At 43.7% G+C, this 21,418-nt stretch overlaps 1 protein-coding gene across 4 annotated transcripts in view; it reads right to left on the bottom strand.

The window, feature by feature from the left end:
- LOC135212972 (zinc finger protein OZF-like) overlaps positions 1 to 20,399 on the bottom strand; it is a 44,336-nt gene extending 23,937 nt beyond the window's left edge. Inside the window, exon 1 of one of the 4 annotated variants that reach the window (XM_064246726.1) lies at positions 19,950 to 20,399. The gene's annotated coding sequence lies outside the window, so the exon portion shown is untranslated. Of the gene's footprint in view, positions 1 to 19,581; positions 19,847 to 19,949 lie in introns of those variants that run through there. The other 3 variants (XM_064246729.1, XM_064246728.1, XM_064246730.1) reach the window with 3 other exon arrangements.
- Positions 20,400 to 21,418: the final 1,019 nt, after the last annotated feature.

Here is a 21,418-nt window from a genome sequence, read left to right as displayed (position 1 = left end):
ATAAATGTTTATGCTTTTATGTTTAAAATGTTATGAAAATGATTACGAATAGGGTATTTTTATTTCTGTGCAGAAATATGATAAAAAGGCAGCTTTTGAAACTCCCCTTCAAGTTATCGAACTACGATGTTTTTTTCAAGTTCGTTCTTGTATGCCGCCGTCTGCCGCTCTCCGAAAAATTTCGAGTTAAAAGAGTGCAAATTTAGCGATCGATGTGTCGATTTTTCAAATATTTATGCTTTTATGTTTAAATGTGTATGAAAATATATTACGAAAAGGTATTCATTTTTGTACAGAAATAAGATACAAATTAAGGCAGCCTTTGTAACTACGCTCCATGTTTCAGGGGATGGTTTTTCATGTTCGTTCTTGTCCGCCAGTTCCGAAAAATGCATTGTGTTATTTTTTATTAATTAGCATCTTTTCCATAAATCCTTTAAAAAGTTATACATTATTTCACTGTATCCAAGAATATTGTATGTATTCTCATATTATTGTATTTTAAAATACTACGGCAAACTTAAGCCCGTATTTCGCGGAGCGGCCAATGTTGTTGTTTGAAATCAGCTGATGAATACGAGTTTGTTTCACCATAACGCAATTCTGAGCGAATGCTCTCGCTTCTAGTTAGCATAAACGAATATCTATATACTTGACTTATATGAGACAGTTATTTTTCCTTATACAGCGTGTTTTAGGTGGAAATATTTATTGAATATGTCTCGTTGTGATGTGAACTACCATTGGTGGCATGTTTATTGCATAAAAAATTACGTGATTCCATTCGCAATAATCCTTTATATAATCATAATACGAACTTTACGTTATTTATCTTATATCGGCGTGAAACCACAGTAAAATGTGTTCTTTCAAGCACAGTAGTTTTGATTAAAATGATTTTATCCCAATTTTATCTACATTTGTGTGTGATGCAGACGTTTACTGCAGTTTTATCCTTGTTGCCGATGTACGATAATAGTCATTAGCAGTTTGAACAGTTTTCTCAGCTTCAGTTATAACTAGGTTTAAATTTAACGGTATATTTCCCGATTGCTCTTTAATCTATATTGATCTCTGATCTATAGCGAATAAAGTTATTACATTAAGATATCTCAGTTCTATTCTATACATAACGCCATTTATAACAAATACGGTAATGTTGCACTGTAGTACGATGATCGAAATACAAGCCAAACAGATGTTATCCAGTTCTGTTGTACTTAGAAAAAAAAAAAAAAAAAGTCTTTTCTCGTTCGGTTGTTGTTCATGCTGTACACGTTCACACAACGAGTATAACGTTAAAACCATACTTTCATCATTCTCTTTTGCTGTTATTGAACTTATGTAACTAGAAGATGGATAAAGTTAGGTCATTGTGGATCTCTCATAAAATCGGACTATCATAAGACTAATGATCGTAACCTGAACACTACAGCTACCTGTACACTGTATAAACTTTATTATATCTTTACATACTCTAGACACCCACATGTACTGTACAGTAAATTCTATAGTACTATACTGCATAAATATAATTTTACTTATTGCGCCGTTGTGGGATTACGGCGCCTTTGACTGGTCTAGAGTTTCGAAAGAAGGTGCGGCGGCCGTAGGCTTTAAAATCGCTCAGCGTCGAAAATCGCTTGGCGTCTGGTGGCCAGGAACGGAACCCCTGCCGCTAACCGAGGGCCGCCTGTATTATGTAGATATGCCAATTATGTACATATATGGTGAAAATGGTTTTATTGCCCTAATTGTTTATATAATATGGATCCTTTCATGTATGTGACTGGTTATCACACCGCGGCCGAGGCTTAGCCTACCGATAGTAATCATATATGCAACACAGACAAATCAGTGACGCTGTGATTTATACCCGCGATATAGACTGAGAAGACGTCCAAGGAGAAACCTGTGGCTACACTGATCCTGCGACTGCAGATCCGCAACTAAGCAATGACACACACACACAAAAATAGCAGTCATGCAGACAGCATAGTAGATGTCTTGACACAATGGTGGCTGAGAGCAAAGTGAAGTGCAGACCGAGTGGGCAGGGCATTCCCCCTGCTGTCTGTAAGCAACTACCGTTTGAAACTTAATGGCCATTCCATCTCACGTTTGCAAGCAATATCCTACGTAAAGACCGAAGCAAGCAATACCCTACATGAGTCCGAAGGTTTGTTATTGCATAGGAACGAATATATTTCAGCGAACAAGCTATAAACAAAAAGCAAATGGTAGTTGAGCACAAACAGTGGCCAAAAGCAAAGTGGAGTGCAGTATGACATGGGGGCAGGGTTTGCACCTACCTGTCAGTAGTTAATGACCTTGTCTGAAAGTTAAATGCCCATTCCTCCTAGCATATGCAAGCTCCTATGTAAAGAACAAAGGTTTGTATTGGCGCAAGAACAAAAAACAAGCAAAAGTATGCAAGGAGAGCAAACGGCAAGTCAGGCAGAGTCCACAGAGCTGTCTATACACGACAACAGCCAAAAGCAAATTGGACTGCATACTGACAGGTTGGCGAGCTTCCCCCCCTAACCGTGATAAGTTAAAACAGCCATTCCAGTTCATGTTTTCAAGTGTAGAATCTGTAAAATGTTATTGTTATAATACAATTAGGTTTGTTCATACTTACCTGGCAGATATATATATAGCTGTATTTTCTGAAGTCCGACAGAATTTAAAAATTCGCGGCACACGCCAGTGGGGCGGCCAGGTGGTAGTACCATTCCCGCCGCTGGAGGCGGATATCAGAACTATTCCCATTTTTCTATTCATATTTTATCAGTGCCACTGTCTCCTGAGGGGAGGTGGGTGGGCACTTTAATTATATATATCTGCCAGGTAAGTATGAACAAACTTAATTGTATCATAACAATATCATTTTGTTCATGAAACTTACCTGTCAGATACAGTAAGTCCTCGGGTTACGCTGGTCTCGACTTACGATGTTTCGTGGTTACGAACGCGCCCCCATAAAAATATAAAAAATAATATTTTGCGTCGTTCCGTCTTACGCGGTTTAGCGTCGTAAGCACGTAAACAAACGCGAACTAGTTCCAGGCGCACGGCGGAAGAATACGCTTTGTGGGGGAGAGGACGGCGTCGCTTTGCTACGCTCATTCCTCGCCCATACGCCATTTTGGTTGTTTACACTGCCTCTCTCTCCCTCGTGTTGTATCGTTTTTGTAACTTTTTGCTCTTTGTTATGGCTCCCAAGCGCAAGGCGGACTCTTCTGATGGTAGTGCATCGAAGAAAAGAAAGGCCATCACCATGGAAATTAAAGTGGACATTATAAAGCGATCTGAGAAGGGAGAAACGCCAACAAACATTGGCCGCTCGCTTGGCCTTAGCCGTTCGACCGTTGCTACCATTATCAAAGATAAAGAGCGCATCGTTGAACATGTGAAAGGATCTGCTCCTATGAAAGCGACAGTGATAACTAAGCAGCGTAGTGGTCTAATAATTGAAATGGAAAGGTTATTGGTGCTTTGGTTGGAAGACCAAAATCAACGGCGTATCCCAGTCAGCCTTATGGTGATTCAGGAGAAGGCGAAAAGATTTGTTTGAAGCGTTTGAAAAAAGAAAAGGGGGAGGGAAGTGAAAGTGAAGAGTTTGTGGCTAGTAGGGTGTTGGTTTATGCGATTTAAGGCTCGGGCCAATTACCATAACCTTAAATTGCAAGGTGAAGCTGCTAGTGGGGATGAGAAAGCAGCGAGTGAATTTCCTAAAGCGTTGTCTGAGATAATTAAGGAGGGGGGTTATTCTGCTCAGCAAGTGTTTAACGTAGACGAGACAGGTTTGTTTTGGAAAACGTATGCCTAACCGCACTTACATCGCCAAGGAGGAGAAGTCAGCACCCGGTCATAAAGCCAGCAAGGAGAGGCTAACTTTACTTCTTGGGGGTAATGCTGCTGGCGACTTCAAACTGAAGCCCTTGTTGGTGTATCAGGCTGAAAATCCAAGGGCACTCAAGGGCATTTGGAAGGGTCAACTACCAGTAATTTGGAAGTCCAACAAGAAGGCATGGGTGACACTTGCAGTGTTTGAGGACTGGTTCGTAAACCATTTTGTTCCAAGTGTGGAGCGGTTATTGCGCCTCCAAGGGTATCCCCTTTAAGGTGTTGCTAGTGCTGGACAATTGACCCCTGGGACACCCTGCCCAGCTGGGGAGACTTCAAACCCTAATGTCAAGGTGGTTACCTTCCACCTAATACCACGGCCCTTTTACAGCCTATGGACCAAGGAGTGATTGCTTCGTTCAAGGCCTACTACCTACGAAGGACAATTGCTATGGCTTTACAGGCAACTGAAACCAAGAAGGACTTGACTCTGAAGGACTTTTGGAAATCCTACAACATCCTTGATGCTGTAAAGAACATTGCTAATTCCTGGAGGAGGTTAAGCAAACAAACATGAATGGTGTCTGGAAGAAAATTTGTCCTCAATTTGTGAATGATTTCCATGGGTTTGAGGACACAGTTCAGCTAGTTGTCAAGAACGTTGTTGCCCTGAGTAAGGAAATCAATTTGGAGATGGAGGTTGATGATGTTACAGAGCTGCTGGAGTCTCATGGCGAGGAGTTATCTGCTGAGGACCTGATACAACTGGAGAAGCAGATAATAGAGGAAGAAGAAGAAGCACCCACCCCAGAGCCTAAGGCTTTCACAAGGCAGGACTTGATAAGAGGTTTTGCAGAGTTGCAGCAAAGCGTTGTCAACTTTTGAGGCTCAGGATCCCAACTTGGACAGGTTCACTAGGGTTTCCAGAGGCGTCATGGATTTGATGCAGTGTTACAAGGAGATCTTGGATGAAAAGAGGTCGCTCTCTGTTCAGACTAACCTGGAGCAGTATTTTAAGAAGGTAGAGAGGCCTGCAGGAGATCCTGTACCCTCTACCTCAGCTGCCTCTGCTAATCCAGACTCGCCTGCCCACAATCTCCAGCACCTTCTGAATGTTCTGCTAACCCAGACTCACCTGCCCCAGTATCTCCAGCACCTCTGTAGGTTCTGCCTCACCTAAAGACTCACCTGCCCCAACATCTCCAGTAGTATGTTCTGCCTCACCTCAAGAATCACCTGCCTCAGCATCTCCAGTACTAGTATGTTCTGCCTCACCTCAAGAATCATCTGCCTCAGAATCTCCAGCAACTTCTGGAGGTTCTTTTTTCTCTTCACTAACCTCCCCCATGTCTCCAGCACCGCAGCTTCCTCTCCAGTGTGCAAGCCAATCAAACTAATAAAGGTAAGGAATTGTTCTCTCGTTGTTATTGATAGGTATTTACATTAAATCATGTGGTATTTTTCAATGTTCCCGACTTACGCTGAAAATCGTGTTACGATGCATCGTAAGAACGGATCAACGTCGTAACTCGAGGACCCCCTGTAGCTGAATCCCACCTTCGGACGGTGGGAAGAGACAGAATAGGATTTTTGGGAAACTAAATTAAGTAGATGATATACATCTTGGTTCCTGACCTGTTAGCATAGCCGACTTCGTGATTACTGTGCACCAAAGTCTGCTTCTGCGTTACTAGAGTTGCCAGCGTGGTAGAGACCTGTAATGCTGGTGCGCTCTAGAATGATCTGTCAACGGGGGCGTGACCACAATGTGACTAGACCATATGACCATACTTCTGAGGGCACCGAAGCTAAAACCACCACCTGACCTAACCTATCAAAGTTAGTTCCATAACTTCTAGGCTAAAGAAAAGGAATGCGCCTCAAGCGACCAACCCTTCAAAGTTAAAAGCACACCTATCCCTTTTCTATAGGATAGGATTCGTGTTGCTTCCTGCACCCAATAATATATCTACGGATATGTATGGTCTAGTGACTTACGGATCTGAAATGTCGTCTTCACATCCCGTCGGGAGTGTGAAGCGAACACAGAGTTGCTTCGCTAAAGCGTGGCAACTCAGGATGTTAACTGAGTGTCATGCTCTGTTTTGAAATGCTTCCGAGGCCGCGCCCTCACCTCTTGAGCATTCATATTAAGAAAAAAATCTCAAATCTTTTATGCAAACATAATGAATGAGACCTCTTAAAATTAAAGAAATCCTTGGCTATAATGCCAGGGTGTTCTTGGACATGAACCAGTCTGGTCTTTTTTACGGAAACCCGCAGATTGTCAAAGGGAGTGTGAAGCGAACCCAGAGTTGCTTCGCTAAAGCGTGGCAACTCAGGATGTTACTGAGTGTCATGCTCTGTTTGAAATGCTTCCGAGGCCGCGCCCTCACCTCTTGAGCATTGATATTAAGAAAAAATCTCAACAAATTCTTTATGCAACATAATGAATGAGACCTCTTAAAAGAACTCCTTGGCTATAATGCCAGGGTGTTCTTGGACATGAACCAGTCTGGTCTTTTTACGGAACACGCAGATTGTCCGTTGACCTTGACTTTCTAAAGTTTTATCAAGATAAAACTTGAGAGACCCTACAGGGCACAGGACTCTCTAATGCCCTTGCCCAATAATTTGTGCCATACCCTTGGTCTCCAAGCCTTCGGGTCAAGGGTTAGACAGGTTTTCGTTCTTATCAAGAACGGAAGGCTTAGAGGACAGACCGCATTATGTCCTTTAAAGCCAAACCTCTGATGATGGCTAAAAACCTCACTAACCCTCCTGCCGTGGCTAGAGCGGTTAGAATATTAGCCTTTCTGGTCACGTGATATTAAGTTCGCAGAAAGGATAGGTTCGAAATGCTTTTGGCATCAGAAACTCAGACTACGTCTAAGTTCCATGCCGGAACCTTTGATCCAGAGAATTTCAAGATCTCCACAGACCTCAAAGATCGTGAAGCTTTGTTGTTTGACAGAACCGAATCTCTGAGCCTAGAGGCCGTCAACAACATATTTGCATATTCTACAATAGTTAGGACTTCTATCTTATCTCATACTTCATACGGAAAGATAGAACCATAACGAAATTCACAGAGGTCGAGGTGGAGGAACAGTCATTTCCCTTCACTATCTCCAGAAACGGCCCCTCCGATGAACGTGAAAATGATATTGTTATTTTACAATAAAAGTTTTGTACATACTTTACCTGGCAGACATATACTTAGCTTACGTCTCTGACGTCACGACAGAATTCAAAACTCGCGGCTAACGCGACAGGTAGGTCAGGTGATCTACCTTACCCACCCGCCCCTGGGAGGCGGGTGTAAGAACCATCATACCTTTCTTGCCAGATTTTTTCTCTCTTATACCTGTCTCCTGAGGGGAGGCTGGGCCGGGCCATCAATCGTATAAGTATGTACAAAACTTTATTGTAAAAATAACAATATCATTTTTGTACATGAACTTTCCTGTCAGACATATCTTAGCTGATTGACACCCTTGGTGGAGGGTACAAGACAGAAAATAACAAAGAAAAGGTAAACAACACCTGTTGTAGGATAAAAATAACCTTGGTTCTTACCTGTTTAGGCTGAAGACTCATAGATACTGTCTATTAGTCTGCATAGCCATAAGAGCTACAGCGAGGGCGTGACCTACAGCTGAAAAGACTCTTTGGGTCTACTAACGGGACTTGATATCCGCTTACTTAGTAGAATCCAAGTCGGATCATGTCAAGGGGGGTTCGCCCTCTTCTATGACAGAACCTGTCCACTACCAACGCAGGGAGCTTCAAACCAAATCCGATCACCTAACCAAACTAACGTTATTAGCATTACGAAACGAAAAACGATGCCTACCTGCATCATTTTTCATACAACCATATGAACTCAATTACCAAAAAAAAACAAGGGAAAAAACTACTAAGGATATGTTCCAGCTCCCTGCCCCAGCACCGAATCCGCCGATACGTACGGGCCTAACAGTGGTTGGCGAATACTGAATTACATCTCCAGAATGTAGTTTTCATCAGATTCTGAAGAGACATATTCTTCTTAAAGGCCAAGGTAAGTGGCAATTGCTTCTTACTTTCATGAGCTTGACTTTGTAGGATCTTGAAATGTTCCTCATTATTACAAGCTTTATGTGCTTCTTTCACAACACTTCTAATGAAGAAAGACAGCGCATTTTTCGACAATGGTCTGCTGGGGTCCTTTACAGAGCACCATAGTCTATCCTCAATGCCCTTAAGGTTTCTTCTTCTGAAGGTAGTATTTTAAACTCCTAACAGGGCAAAGAGTTCTTTCAGGTTCTTCCCCTACTATGGCAGATAAACCACGAACCTCAAAGTTCCTTGGCCACGGATTTGAGGGGTTCTCATTTTTTGCCAAAAAACGAAGGAAGGAAGGAACAAACCACGGAATCTCCTTTGAAACCTACCCTTCCTTCTAGGGCATGAATCTCACTAACCCTTTTAGCTGATGCTAAAGCCATGAGAAAGAGAGCTTTCCTCGTGAGATCTTTGAAGGAGGCTAAATGTGGTGGTTCAAACCTAGCGGACCTCAGGAAACGAAGAACCACATCCAGATTCCAACTTGGAACTTCGCTCGAGGTTTTCTTGGAGGATTCAAAAGATCTTAAGAGATCATGAAGATCTTTGTTATTCGAAAGATCTAAATTCCTATGTCTGAATACCGCAGCCAGCATGCTTCGGTATCCTTTGATAGTAGATACTGCCAAACCGCATTTTTCTCTGAGGAAAACTAGAAATCTGCTATCTGAGTCACAGAGGTACTGAAGAGGAAAACTTCTGGTTTCCTGCACCAACGGCGAAAGACGTCCCACTTCGACTGGTAGACTTTAAGGGTCGAAGGTCTTCTAGCTGAGGCGATAGCCTTAGCAGCTTTTGTCGAAAAACCCCTTCGCTCTGACAAGACTTTTGACAGTCGAAAGCCAGTCAGATTGAGAGCGGGGAGGTTTCTGTGATACCTGTCGAAGTGGGGTTGTTTGAGCAAATCTTGTCTTTGTGGAAGTGCTCTTGGAAAGTCCACCAACCATTCCAGTACCTCTGTGAACCAATCTTGGGCGGGCCAGAACGGAGCTACTAGCGTCATTCTTGTCCTCTCCGAGATAGCAAATTTCTTGAGGGTTTGTCCTAGTACTTTGAAGGGGGGAAAGGCGTAGACGTCTAGCCCTGTCCAATCTAGGAGAAACGCATCCACTGATACTGCTCCTGGGTCTGAGATCGGGGAGCAGTAAAGTTCGATTCTTGCGTTCTTTGCTGTTGCAAAGAGATCGATGTGAGGTCTGCCCCATCTTCTCCACAGGTCTTGGCATACTTCTGAGTGGAGGGTTCCACTCGGAAGGCAAAGGAGTTGATTCTTCCTGCTCAGGAGATCGGCCCTGACGTTCCTTTCTCCCTGTACGAATCTGGTGAGAAGACTGATCTTCCTTGTTTGAGACCACAGCAGAAGATCCCTTGCTGTTTCGTACAGGGAGAAGGAGTGCGTCCCCCCCTGTTTTTTTGATGTACGCCAAGGCTGTTGTGTTGTCCGAATTGACCTGCACTACTGCATTTCGGACGTGGGGTTCGAAGGCTTTCAATGCCATCCAGACTGCCATCAACTCTTTCTTGTTGATGTGCCAGGACACCTGATCCCCCTTCCAGGTGCCTGACACTTCTCTTGTCCCGAGCGTCGCCCCCCAACCTGCCTCCGATGCGTCGGAAAACAACACATGGCTGGGGTTCGGCATGTAGAGAGACATTCCTTCCACAAATCGAAGTGGGTTGTTCCACCACCGAAGGTCTCTCTTGATTTCCCTTGAGATCTTGAGGGAGAACTCCAGATCTAGGGAGGAGACACCCTCCAGTTTCTGGTATAGGAAGAACTGTAGAGGCCTGAGATGCAACCTTCCTAGAGAAACGAATTGCTCCAGCGAGGAGAGTGTCCCCCAGCAGACTCATCCACTCCCTCGCTGTGCATGCATCTTTCTCTAGGAAGGTCGTTATTTTCTCGTAGCAACGAGCTATCCTCTCTGGCGACGGAAAAGCCCGAAAAGCCAGAGAAGCTATCCGAATCCCCAGATAGATCCTCTCTTGACTGGGGATTAATTGAGACTTCTGGAAGTTCACCAGAAGTCCCAGCGAACTTGCCAATGTAAGGGTCTTTTGAAGGTCCTCCAGACATCTTTCTTGAGACCTCTGCTCTGATTAGCCCAGTCGTCGAGATAAAGCGACACCCTCACTCCCTCCAAATGTAGCCACTGCGCCACGTTTTTCATTAACCCCGTGAAAACTTGGGGTGCAGTTGATAGGCCGAAGCACAAGGCCTTGAATTGGAAGATGTTCCTCCATCATGAATCGTAGATACTTCCGTGAAGAAGGATGGATCGGCACATGAAAGTAAGCGTCCTGAAGGTCTAGAGACACCCATCCAGTCCCCTGGACGAAGAGCCGCTAACACTGAGGAAGTTTGTCTCCATGGCGAACTCTCTTTTCCACACAAAGACGTTCAGGGCGCTTACATCCAAACACCGGTCTCCATCCTCCTGAGTTCTTCGGAACTAGGAAAAGTCTGTTGTAAAAGCCCGCAGAGCGGGGATCTTTCACTAGTTCTATAGCCTCCTTCTCTAGCATGAGATCTACTGCTAGAGAAAGGGCTTGATTCATGATGGGGTCCTTGTACTTGGCTACCAACTCCCTCGGAGTTGTCGTCAATGGTGGTCTTGACGAGAAGGGAATGAGGTATCCTTTGCTGACAATCGATAGGGACCAATTGTCTGCCCCTCTTTGTGGGCCCAGACGTCGGCAAATTTCAGTAGTCTGGCACCCACTGATGTCTGGAGTCCTTGACCGCTATTTCTTCCCTCTGACTGACTTAGAGAAGGTTTTACCTCTCTTAAAAGGTCTAGTCCCTCTGGTTGCAGAACTCTGACAGCGGGTCCTCCTCGAAAGGGCTCCTGTCTCAGAGGAGTCTCTTTCTTGGTCTTGGGTTGGAAGACAGAGCGAGGTTTCCTGGCCGCCGCCCTGGGCTAACATGTCCTGAGTAGCCTTAGCTGAAAGGGCACTCGAGACATCTTGGATAATTTTCTTGGGGAACAGAAGCGGAGATAGTTGAGCATACAAGAGCGAGGCCCTTTGCGCATGAGACACTGCCTTCGTGAGAAACGAACAGTAGACCGACCGTTTCTTAAGCACTCCAGCTCCCAAACAGTGAGGAGACTTCACCGATCCGTCTCTCACTGCTTTATCCATGCAAGTGAGTACACAGTTAAGATCTTCAGGAGACAAGAGCATCTGGGGTCTTGGTCTTATTAGCCAGAACACCTAAAGACCAATCAAGAAGTTGAAAAAACTTCCAGGACTCGGAACATTCCCTTCAGTAAGTGGTCAAGTTCGTTCATTCCCCACGTAGTCTTGGCGGACAAGAGGGCGGAACGACGAGCAGAATCCACTAATGAAGAGAAGTCCGAGTCCGCAGACGAAGGGAGAGCGAGGCCTAAAGGTTCTCCCGATTCGTACCAGAATCCCAATCTGCCGGTCAGTTTAGACGGAGGGAAAGAAAAAAACCGTCTTCCCTTTCTCTTCCTTAGAAAGGAGCCATTCCCCAAAACCTCTCAGCGCCTTCTTCATGGAAACAGTAGGTTTCATCCTTACACAAGACGAAACCTTCGACGTCTTCGAGTGGAGAATAACGAAAGAGGAGAAGGGGGAGCCACAGGAGAAAGGATATCTCCAAACTCTTGCAGGAGAACTCTGTTCGTTTGTTCTTATAGGAGGAAACTGAGGCGTCTTTTGGTCCTTCTTCTTCTGAGGGTCCTGTTCCTCCTGAGCTGAAGAGCCCTCCTGATCCTTAGAGGCGCGACTATTCTTAAAGTAGTCTCTAGAGGAAGTTAGACGTATACGTCTTGGAGACAATGCTTCAGGCCAGTGTCTACTTGCAACATCCTTCTTGTCTGGAGGAGTGAGTTTCCCAGATTCTTGAAGCCTAATAGGATCAGGCGGCAGTCAGGTGCAGAGCGCCTGTTTGAAGAAGAACTTCTATCAGGCTCTTGGCGCCTATCCAAAGGAGAGCGGCTACCAGGCGAACGGCGCCTGCCATACGAAAAGCGCCTACCAGGCTCTTGGCGCCTGAACCGAGGCGAGAGAATCTCTGGCGACGAGCGCCTACCTAGGTGAGCGCCTACCAGGGAGAAGCGCCTGCTAGGCTCTCGGCGCCCTGACTCGAGGCGAGTAAAAGTCGGGAGAAGAGCGCCTTGCAGGCGAAAAACGCCCTAACAAGCTCTTGACGCCTGTCCAGCGTAAGGGGCCGCCTGTACCGATTTAGGGTGCTTGTCAACGGAGAGTGGAGGCGAGAAGAGGAGCGGCTACGAGGTGAGTAGTGCCTACTAGGCTCTTGGCGCCTGTCAAGGGGAGCGATCCTGTCTCGAGAAGAGCGTCTGTAGGGTGAGGATCTCCTACGCGCAGTTTGCTCCTTGTCCGAAGGAGAAACTTGTCTGTCAGGCGAATGTCGCTTAGACGCAGATGCGATCTTGTCCGAAGCAGAAAGCCTCCTGCGAGAATCCGAACGCACAGGTGAGCGCGCCGCTTCCGTCGAATAGCGAGAGTCAGGAGAGGGGAGCCTGGACTTCTTTTACAGGAAAGCGAGACGTCCTTCCTACGACAGAAGAAGACCGCAAAAGAGAGCCAGCCAGAGCCGAAATCTGCGCCTGAAGGTTAGCCAACACCCTTGCAGGAGAATTCACAAACTCGTGAACAGGAGACGAGGCTCGATCTCCGCTCGGGGAACGATACTCCTGAGATCTCTTACGCTTCTTCGCTTCCACCCTCAGGCTCTTCCGAAAAAAACTTCAGGGCTGGAAGGGCGGGCGCAGGGAGCGTTCCAGGCTCTCTTCGAAGGGCGCGAGGCTTCCGAAGAGCTCCATCCTCTTTTAGGAGAAGGCGGAAGGCGACGACGAGAAGCACTGGCGCAAAATTTCTCTCTTGGAGCGATCCAAGGTAGCCTGGGAACGATCAACAGGAGCTACCGAGGGACGCCTGACCGTTGGGGATGCTCCCTAACCTTCCTGCGGCTTTCGACTTTTCCTCCTCCACTGGGACTGGGAGTCTGGAAGAGGTCTAGGCCTGGAAGCATTAGGGAGCCGATCAGACGCACCCTCCACTGCACTGGGTTCACTGACACAAATCACTATTGGAATCACTCTTACCTTCTAGTTGTTTGATTTTCCTCTCCATACTGCGAATGGTGGCTTCATTGAGGCCACTTCCGAAGGCGCATCTCCGGCTTCGGTGCAGGGAGCAGGAGCTGAAACTGACAAAGGAGCTACTTCTAAAATAGGATTATCTACATCCAACTCGCTAATACGAGATCTACTACTGCTCCTGGAAGAAGCTTTCCTAACTTTATCCTTTTGTTTCAAGCTTCCTCAAGTAGGAAGACAAAGACTTCCATTCATCCTCATTCAGCTTTTCACATTCATTACAAGGGTTATTAAAGGTCGCATTCATTCCCTCTACACTTCAAACATACCGTGTGAGGGTCTACCGCAGCTTTCGGTAGCCTCACCTTACACTCAGTCATACAACAAACTCTAAACATAGCAGTTTTCTTAGTATCAACATCAGACATCATGAATCCAAGAAAAATCCAAAGAAAATTCCAATAAAGAAAAGTCCAAAACTGTCCACAAATCGCGATGCCAGGCCAAAAGATCGGTACTTCACCAAAAGTCCGTAGAAACAATCCAGGGCGAAAACGAGAAAAGAATCCAACTGTCAAGAGGTACCGACAACAGGTGTGGTCGACACCGACGACAGAAAAAATCTGGCAAGAAAGGTATGATGGTTCTTACACCCGCCTCCCAGCGGCGGGTAAGGTAGATCACCTGACCTACCTGTCGCGTTAGCCGCGAGTTTTGAATTCTGTCGTGACGTCAGAGACGTAAGCTAAGTATATGTCTGACAGGAAAGTTCATGTACAAAAATAGGCAGCACTGCTTTGCCTTGGCCAAGAGACTGCCATTAATCTTGAAGATCTTATCGCTTCTCGATAGTCTGAACGCCTTCAGACTCAGAGAGGAGAGATAATAGATACTTCACTAAGTGACGATGTTAGATTACACCGATTCTCTCGGGAAGGGTCTTGGACAATTCTCTGAATTACCTGACCTCTGTGAATCCAACCTCTTAGAGGCCAACATGTGGCGACTAAAGCTAATCCTCTAGGATCATGAATAAGGGAACAACTTAAGAGGAAGCTCCTTCGTCTTCAATATTATGAAAACTTAACGAAAGGACGCCCTCAGTCTCTCCTCACTTTCGACATACTTCTAAGTGAGGATTACTCAGACGTCAGTAGTTGTTGCCTTCGATCGAGAAGACCCGCACGGACGTGCACTAGTTTAACGAACCTCTTGAGGATCGTTACGTTCCGTGCCCAAGCCCATAACCAATTCTCTCTTCTCGAGCTATGAGAGAGCTGAGAAATTATTCGAGATGATTTGGGCCACTCGATCCAACTCACCCTTCGAGGAACTGGAGAGCCGACCAATTTGGCTTCCAATTCTTTCAGACAATGTGCCAGAACATCTGTTCTCTGTTCGGATGTCTGGCACCCTCTCGCTATCACCCCGAGGTGATCCTCAAGCCGTTGATGAGAAAATTAGAATTACAAGATCTTTGATGTTATTCCAATTTCTTCGTGAGGAAAATTTGTAGAGGTCTGAATTGCTGTTTATTCAGGGAAAACAAGCTTCTCCAGCGAGGAAATGGTCCCCAGCAAACTCATCCATTCCCTCACTCAGCCTGCTTCCTTCCCTAAATAAGGCTGCGCTTTGCATAAGCAGGAGAGCATTTATTATAGTGCTATGCCGCGGTAGATTCGTACAGAATGTTACCGTGCTGTAAACCCGCACCGAACAAGTATAAGAGATATCTTGTTGAAATTTTCTAAGTAAACGGCAGGCATGATCATTCAAGATTACTAGAAATTTCCTCAACCCGAGGCTAAAATCCATGATTGTAGGGCAGAGAGACGGTTTATTCAGCCATTCCCGCAAGGGAGAGAGACGTAACCAACCGCGCATGACACCGAGCTAGCCGGTACTACGTAGATCACAGTAACAGCAGCCTTGTTCATCGTCTCGCACTATGTGCCTGAGTTGCCAGCTACTCCTTTTACGAAGGGATAGGTATGAAATTATCGAGCAAAAGGAAACTCTCAAGCAGGCATATTTAAACGAAACAAAATTTGCTAAATACAGAAGCTGAGTTGGTGTTTGCAGTTCAATTAGAATACTTCTTGTCTAAGTCGCAATCCGTAGAATAACTAGGATATGCGCCTACCCCTCGGACAATTCAACTGCTTAGTAGAATCATGTCGCGAGGTTAATATACGTAGTATATTTATAGTATTCTGAACAACGATCTCCATCCTAAATTCTTTCCTTCAAGAAAACAAAATAAGGATTGGAGATCGACCACCTTCGATCTCTATCAAAAAGAGTGAAGGAGAAGTCTTCCTCGAATGGAAAAGCTTCAATGGTGAACAGAATACTATCTGCCTGAGTTGCCAGCTACTCCCTTTACGAAGGAATAGTATGATATTATCGAGCAAAAGGAAACTCTCAAGCAGGCCTATTTAAACGAAACAGAATTCGCTAAATACAGAAGCTGAGTTGGTGTTGTCGTAACAATACCTGAAGAGTTGTTCTTACTCCGAAAACTCTTGGAAGGTTGAAGGGAGTGTCAAATAAATACATTAGAACAACAGTTCTTTCGGCTTCTATCCGCAGAGGTAAATACGATATGCGTATATGACTTGACCCATGCGTTAGCAAAATGACGCAAAGATAAACTACGTAAGTATTGTAGTAATTTGAACATCGAATTCTCTACTACATCTTTCCTCGACGAGGAAGAGAGAAAGAAAGGAAAACGACTGTCCACGTTCTAATGAACGAGACTTTTAAAAGAACTCCTTGACTCTTTGCCAAGACTCTTTTCCAAGAAAAGGGAGTAATATTCGAATAGAGATCATCAAGAGAGAACCGAGGATCGAAAAAAGACCGTTGCAATGTTCTTATGATATTGGACAAAGACTTCCTGGATAGTCTACAAGTCTTTTCTAATTAAACCCCGGATGAGCCTCTGAAAATGAATGAGAGCTCTCCGAAATTTTGTTAATGAGTTTATCCGCTTAAACGATAAAAACGTTAAAATCTATGTCAATGAGAACTACCCCATTTATGAGGGGTCCCCCACTTAAATGACAATGGGGAAAACGTCCTGACTTGACAAAACTATTAGCACTTTGCTAATAGGGGAAAACCCTTTAACATGACCGAAAGTCACCCAGGAATCCGAGTATATAATCTTCCCGATTCTCAAAGAAATCGATGAAGAGGAAAGAGGGATCGGGAGAAGAAAAAATTCGGGTATGTCTCTCCGCTAACTCCGAATTCTTTAAAAATTTCTGTAAAGAAATGTCCTCAACAGCAAATAAGACGCCTTCAACAAGTCTTTTCTCTCGCAAAGCGTCCTGCCGAGCTTCCACCGAAGCGTCCTGGCGAATGTCCACAAAAGCGTGCTGGAAAGCGTCCTGCTGAGCTCCTCAAAAGCGTCTGCCGAGGCGTCCTCAAAAGCGTCTGCTTAGCGTCCTGCTGAGCGTCCTCAAAAAACGTCCTGCTTTGAGGCTAAAGACTACCCGCGTGTCTGAGCAGAGAACACCAAGTCTTCTGAACGACGTTTCAGAGAGGAACTCGTTGAGCGCCTTGATGCATGCAAGGCCCGCCAAGAGGCGTCCTGGCGAGCGACCTTGCCAACATCTCAATGTTATGACGAACCGCGTTTTGCGTATGACGAATATTTTTAAGGGACGTCCTCATGCGAGTCTCCATGGAGAGCCGCACGCTGCTCCTGAAGAGTGTGAACACTAAAGGAAGACGTATGGCTTTCGTCTTCCGCAAGGTGCTTGCCGAGCGTCCTGGAGAATGTCTCTACTTATAGGACGTCGAGCACCTCCAAAAGCTTCCTCACGTCTAAATTGCCCTTCTTATGCCGACCAGAGACATAAGTTGTTTGACTGTGCAAAAGCAGCTTGCCGGCCGTCAAACTTATCAGCTTGCTTTTTCGAAGTAAAGCGAACGTTACATAACGTATACAGAGCGCCATGAGGAGAGGAGACGAATACTGAGTTGCTCCTCCAAAAGGTGGAATCAAGAATGTCCTTGATTACCAAATTCTTTTGGAATGCTAGCGAGGTTGAAACAGCTCTAACTTCATGAGCGTTCACTCGCAGGAGGCTCAAATCACTCTTCTGGCAAGATGAATGAGCCTCCTTAATAATGTATAAATGATGTATACATGAGCGTTCACTCGCAGGAGGCTCAAATCACTCTTCTGGCAAGATGAATGAGCCTCCTTAATAATGTATAAATGATGTACGTATACATGAGCGTTCCCTCGCAGGAGGCTCAAATCACTCTTCTGGCAAGATGAATGAGCCTCCTTAATAATGTATAAATGACGTATACATGAGCGTTCACTCGCAGAGGCTCAAATCACTCTTCTGGCAAGATGAATGAGCCTCCTTAATAATGTCTAATGATGTATACATGAGCGTTCACAATCGCAGGGGGCTCAAATCACTCTTCTGGCAAGATGAATGAGCCTCCTTAAATGTCCCTTAGGAAAAGAGCCAGTGCATTCTTCTAAAAGGGAAAATGTGGTCTCTTTACTCTTTCATCCTCTCGTGACGAGAGAGAGGACGTGAAGCGTTCCGTCTCTCTAAAGCTTCTTTAGGGGGCGCGAGTCCTTCCGAGAACTCCAACCCCTGTGTGGGGAGGACGCCTCGGAGGACGAGAAGCAATCCTTCAAGATTCGTGCACGTGCACAATCTTAGCAGCCTGGGAAGCGTCAACAGGTTCTGCCGAAGGGACGCAGATCGGTGGGGACGAACCCCCGTAACCCTCTTGCGGCTTTCGACATGCCCTCTCCCTGAGTCCTGGGAGTCCGACAGAGGTCCAGGCCTAGAGGCATTATGGGGCCGATCTGACGCCCCCTCCACAACACAAGGGGCACTTACTTCACAACACTGATTGGAGAGCGAGCACTTTAGTCTAAGATTACTTGATGTAATCCTCTAGCAGACACTTCTTCTAGGCCGTAAGCCATACCACAGGGTTAGGCAAAATAAAATCTACAGGAGGTTAGGAGGTTCATTATTTCTAACTTCTGTTTACTGTGGAGGAAAACTCCTGATTCTAACACGCTCTAAAATGCGTAAATGAATCCTCCTTCTTCCGTAATCAGTCACACATTACACTAATTACATTGAACTTATGCAAAGAAAACATGTAAACGTCATATATACTAAGCGAGTGTCTACCGAAAGTTCCGGTAGCCTCACCTTACCATGCAGACAACAAAGTCTGAAACTAGGCTAACTAGCTTCAGACATCAAATGCAATGAAAAAATTTACGATAGCGTATGCCTAGCCACAAATCCAAGTTAATAATCGAAAGAATAATTAGGATACTTAAGTGGCTAATGAAGTTATTCAAAATCCTAGGCGGAGGTCTGTAAACAGTTGTTTACCGACCGGCGACAGAAAAAAATATGAATAGGAAAATGGGAAATAGTTACCTGATATTCCGCCTTCCCAGGGCGGCGGGGAAATTGGGTCACTACCACCGTGGGCCGCCCACTGCGTGTGCCGCGAATTTTTAAATTCTGTCGGACTTCAGAAAAATACAGCTATATATATATCTGTCAGGTAAGTTTCATGAACAAACTACCCATATATATATATATATATATATATATATATATATATATATATATATATATATTATATATATATATATATATATATATATATATATATATATATATATATATATAAAATGTCTATGTACATATACACATATACGTAGTTAAAGTAAATGACATATATACAAATTAAATTTTTATTTGGTCTTTGCATCGGTCTCTACTAATTTTTCTCTTTATTAAGCTCCTCAAGAATATGGAAAAAATTATTCACATTCCTAAACACTTACTTACAGTCGACACACAATTTCCTTTATCAGTGGCTTCTTCAGGGTTACATTTCAAATTGACAAAGTTTTATGTCAAATTTGATCTGAACCACAAATCAGATTACAGGAAAGAGAATTTCCAGGGTTTGGTCACTGCATGTCTTTCACTGGATTTTGTGCTTAGCATAGGTAGCCTACTAACCCATATCAGTCTGTGACAGAATAGGCATGTCTTTCACTGGATATTGTGGCTAACATAAGTAGCCTACTAACCTATACCTGTCTGTGACAGAATAGGCATGTCTTTCATCGGATTTCGTGCTCAACATAGGTATCTTACTAATCCATACTTGTGACAGAATAGGCTGGTTTTTCACTGGATTTTGTGCTTGGTAGCCTACTAGCCTATACTGGTCAGTGCCTAACATATGTAGCCTACTAACCTATACCTGTGAATAGGCAGATCTTTCACTTGATTTTGGGCTACTCCGTCATTCCTAGAACTTTAGAACTCTGTATTCGCATCGTTCTGTTCTAACAAAGGATTACTACCTGATGTCTAAATTCTAATATGCTAGGTACACCCTTTCTTTTCCATATCATGTTTTCTAATATGTTCCTGTAAAAAAAATAACGGTTTAGGAAGAGCCGTCGCCAATATACTTTGCCGACACAATCTGGAAAGGTTTCACTCACGGAAGACTGGATGTTCATCCAAGGCACTCCAAACTATAATGTCAACCTATCTATTAGGTAGTAGCTAATCCCATTCACCTGGTTTGTCCTCGATACCCTTTTCTTAAGTTACCTACCTATTACCTTGGCTCTTCTTCTTCCCTCCAGTTTCGTAATTTTGCCATCTTGGTCTGACACCTACCCTATCGTCTGTTATGCAGTGCATTCCCATGCAGTATTAGAACGCATTTAAACATTCAATTACTATATACTGCAGAATAATAGTATTGGGTAGGCTACCCAACGTCCTGAAGGGTATGCAGATATATTTATTTAGGTATTAACAATCACAAAAACACGGGAGAAAATGCTTTTTAATCGATGCGTACCTTATGCGCTCCTTTTACAGAAGAAATTCATATATTTTTTATCAATGGCGTTTGATATTCTTCCATATTCTTTCCTTCAGTTTTCGGTGGGTGAACTGGAGATCAGAAGCCACTCAGGCATAGCGCAATGGGCCTGACTCAAACACTTCCCTGTCAGTATTTGCCTCCTGTTGAACTTGACAGTCATTAGTGTTCGAGAGGTTTAGTTAAGCTCAAAATTAGCCAACCGTAGCTACTGATACAAACATTGCATTGATAAACTGATACACGAAGCGCAGTTTTCAGGTCAGCCACGGTAACAGGTTCTCTATAGAGACCACTTTGCCGTGAATGTCGTACTGCACTGATGAACAACTGACTGGGAACTTGGGAAGACGGAATCGAACCGTTAGGTCCTTATTCTTTTATCAGTCTTCACTACTGCTGATGGGTGATGGCAGTGAGAACAACTACGCTCCACTGCCAGACGTCTAATAGCAAAGATCTCATGCTGTCATGTAGATTTAGAAAACAAGTTAAGAACTCGGTCAATTCCTCCTTTTCCTTTTGAAGCCATGACTCGGTTCCTTCATGTTCTGCCTGATTGTTCAACATTATCCTTATTGTCTTATTTATAGCATTTTCTGCTCGACTTCTCTATGCAATAGTTATCAAAAAATATAATTGAAGAAAACAAATTCATGTGCATTACATGGAAATATAAAATAACTCTATGTATAAAACTATTCATATGACTCCGAGGTTATATTAATTAACTTACCATTCATATATAATATAACATTTATAATATTGATATATTAAACAACGTGTGTGTGTGTATATATATGTATTTGTGTTTGTGTGTGTGTGTGTAAAGTATATATGTATTATGTATGTATATATATATATATATATATATATAATATATATATATATATATATATATATATACATACATACATACATATATACTTTACACACACACACACACACATATATATATATTATACACAAACACACGTTGTTTAATATATCAATATTATAAAGTTATATTATATATGAATGATAAGTTAATTAATATAACCTCGGAATCATATGAATATGTATATATATGTATATATATATATATAATATGATATATATATATATATATATATATATAATATATATATATATATCAAGAGCCAGCAGGAAAAATGAAAAACAGCAGTACCTAGCGCTTTCGTGTATCTTGACACACCTCATCAGGGTACAATATATTGTACCCTGATGAGGTGTGGTCAAGAATACACGAAAGCGCTAGGTACTACTGTTTTTCATTTTTCCTGCTGGCTCTTGATATACAATCTTCACGTGTTACTTGTGGTCATATATATATATATAATATATATACTATATCTATACTATATATATACATATGGATTGACATATAATTATACTTATTATATAATACTATATTTATATAATTAATATACATTGTATACAATATA

The sequence above is a fragment of the Macrobrachium nipponense genome, chromosome 42, assembly GCF_015104395.2.
Source record: "Macrobrachium nipponense isolate FS-2020 chromosome 42, ASM1510439v2, whole genome shotgun sequence".
Taxonomy (NCBI): Eukaryota; Metazoa; Arthropoda; class Malacostraca; order Decapoda; family Palaemonidae; genus Macrobrachium; species Macrobrachium nipponense.
This window is presented reverse-complemented; position numbering and strand designations above follow the sequence as displayed.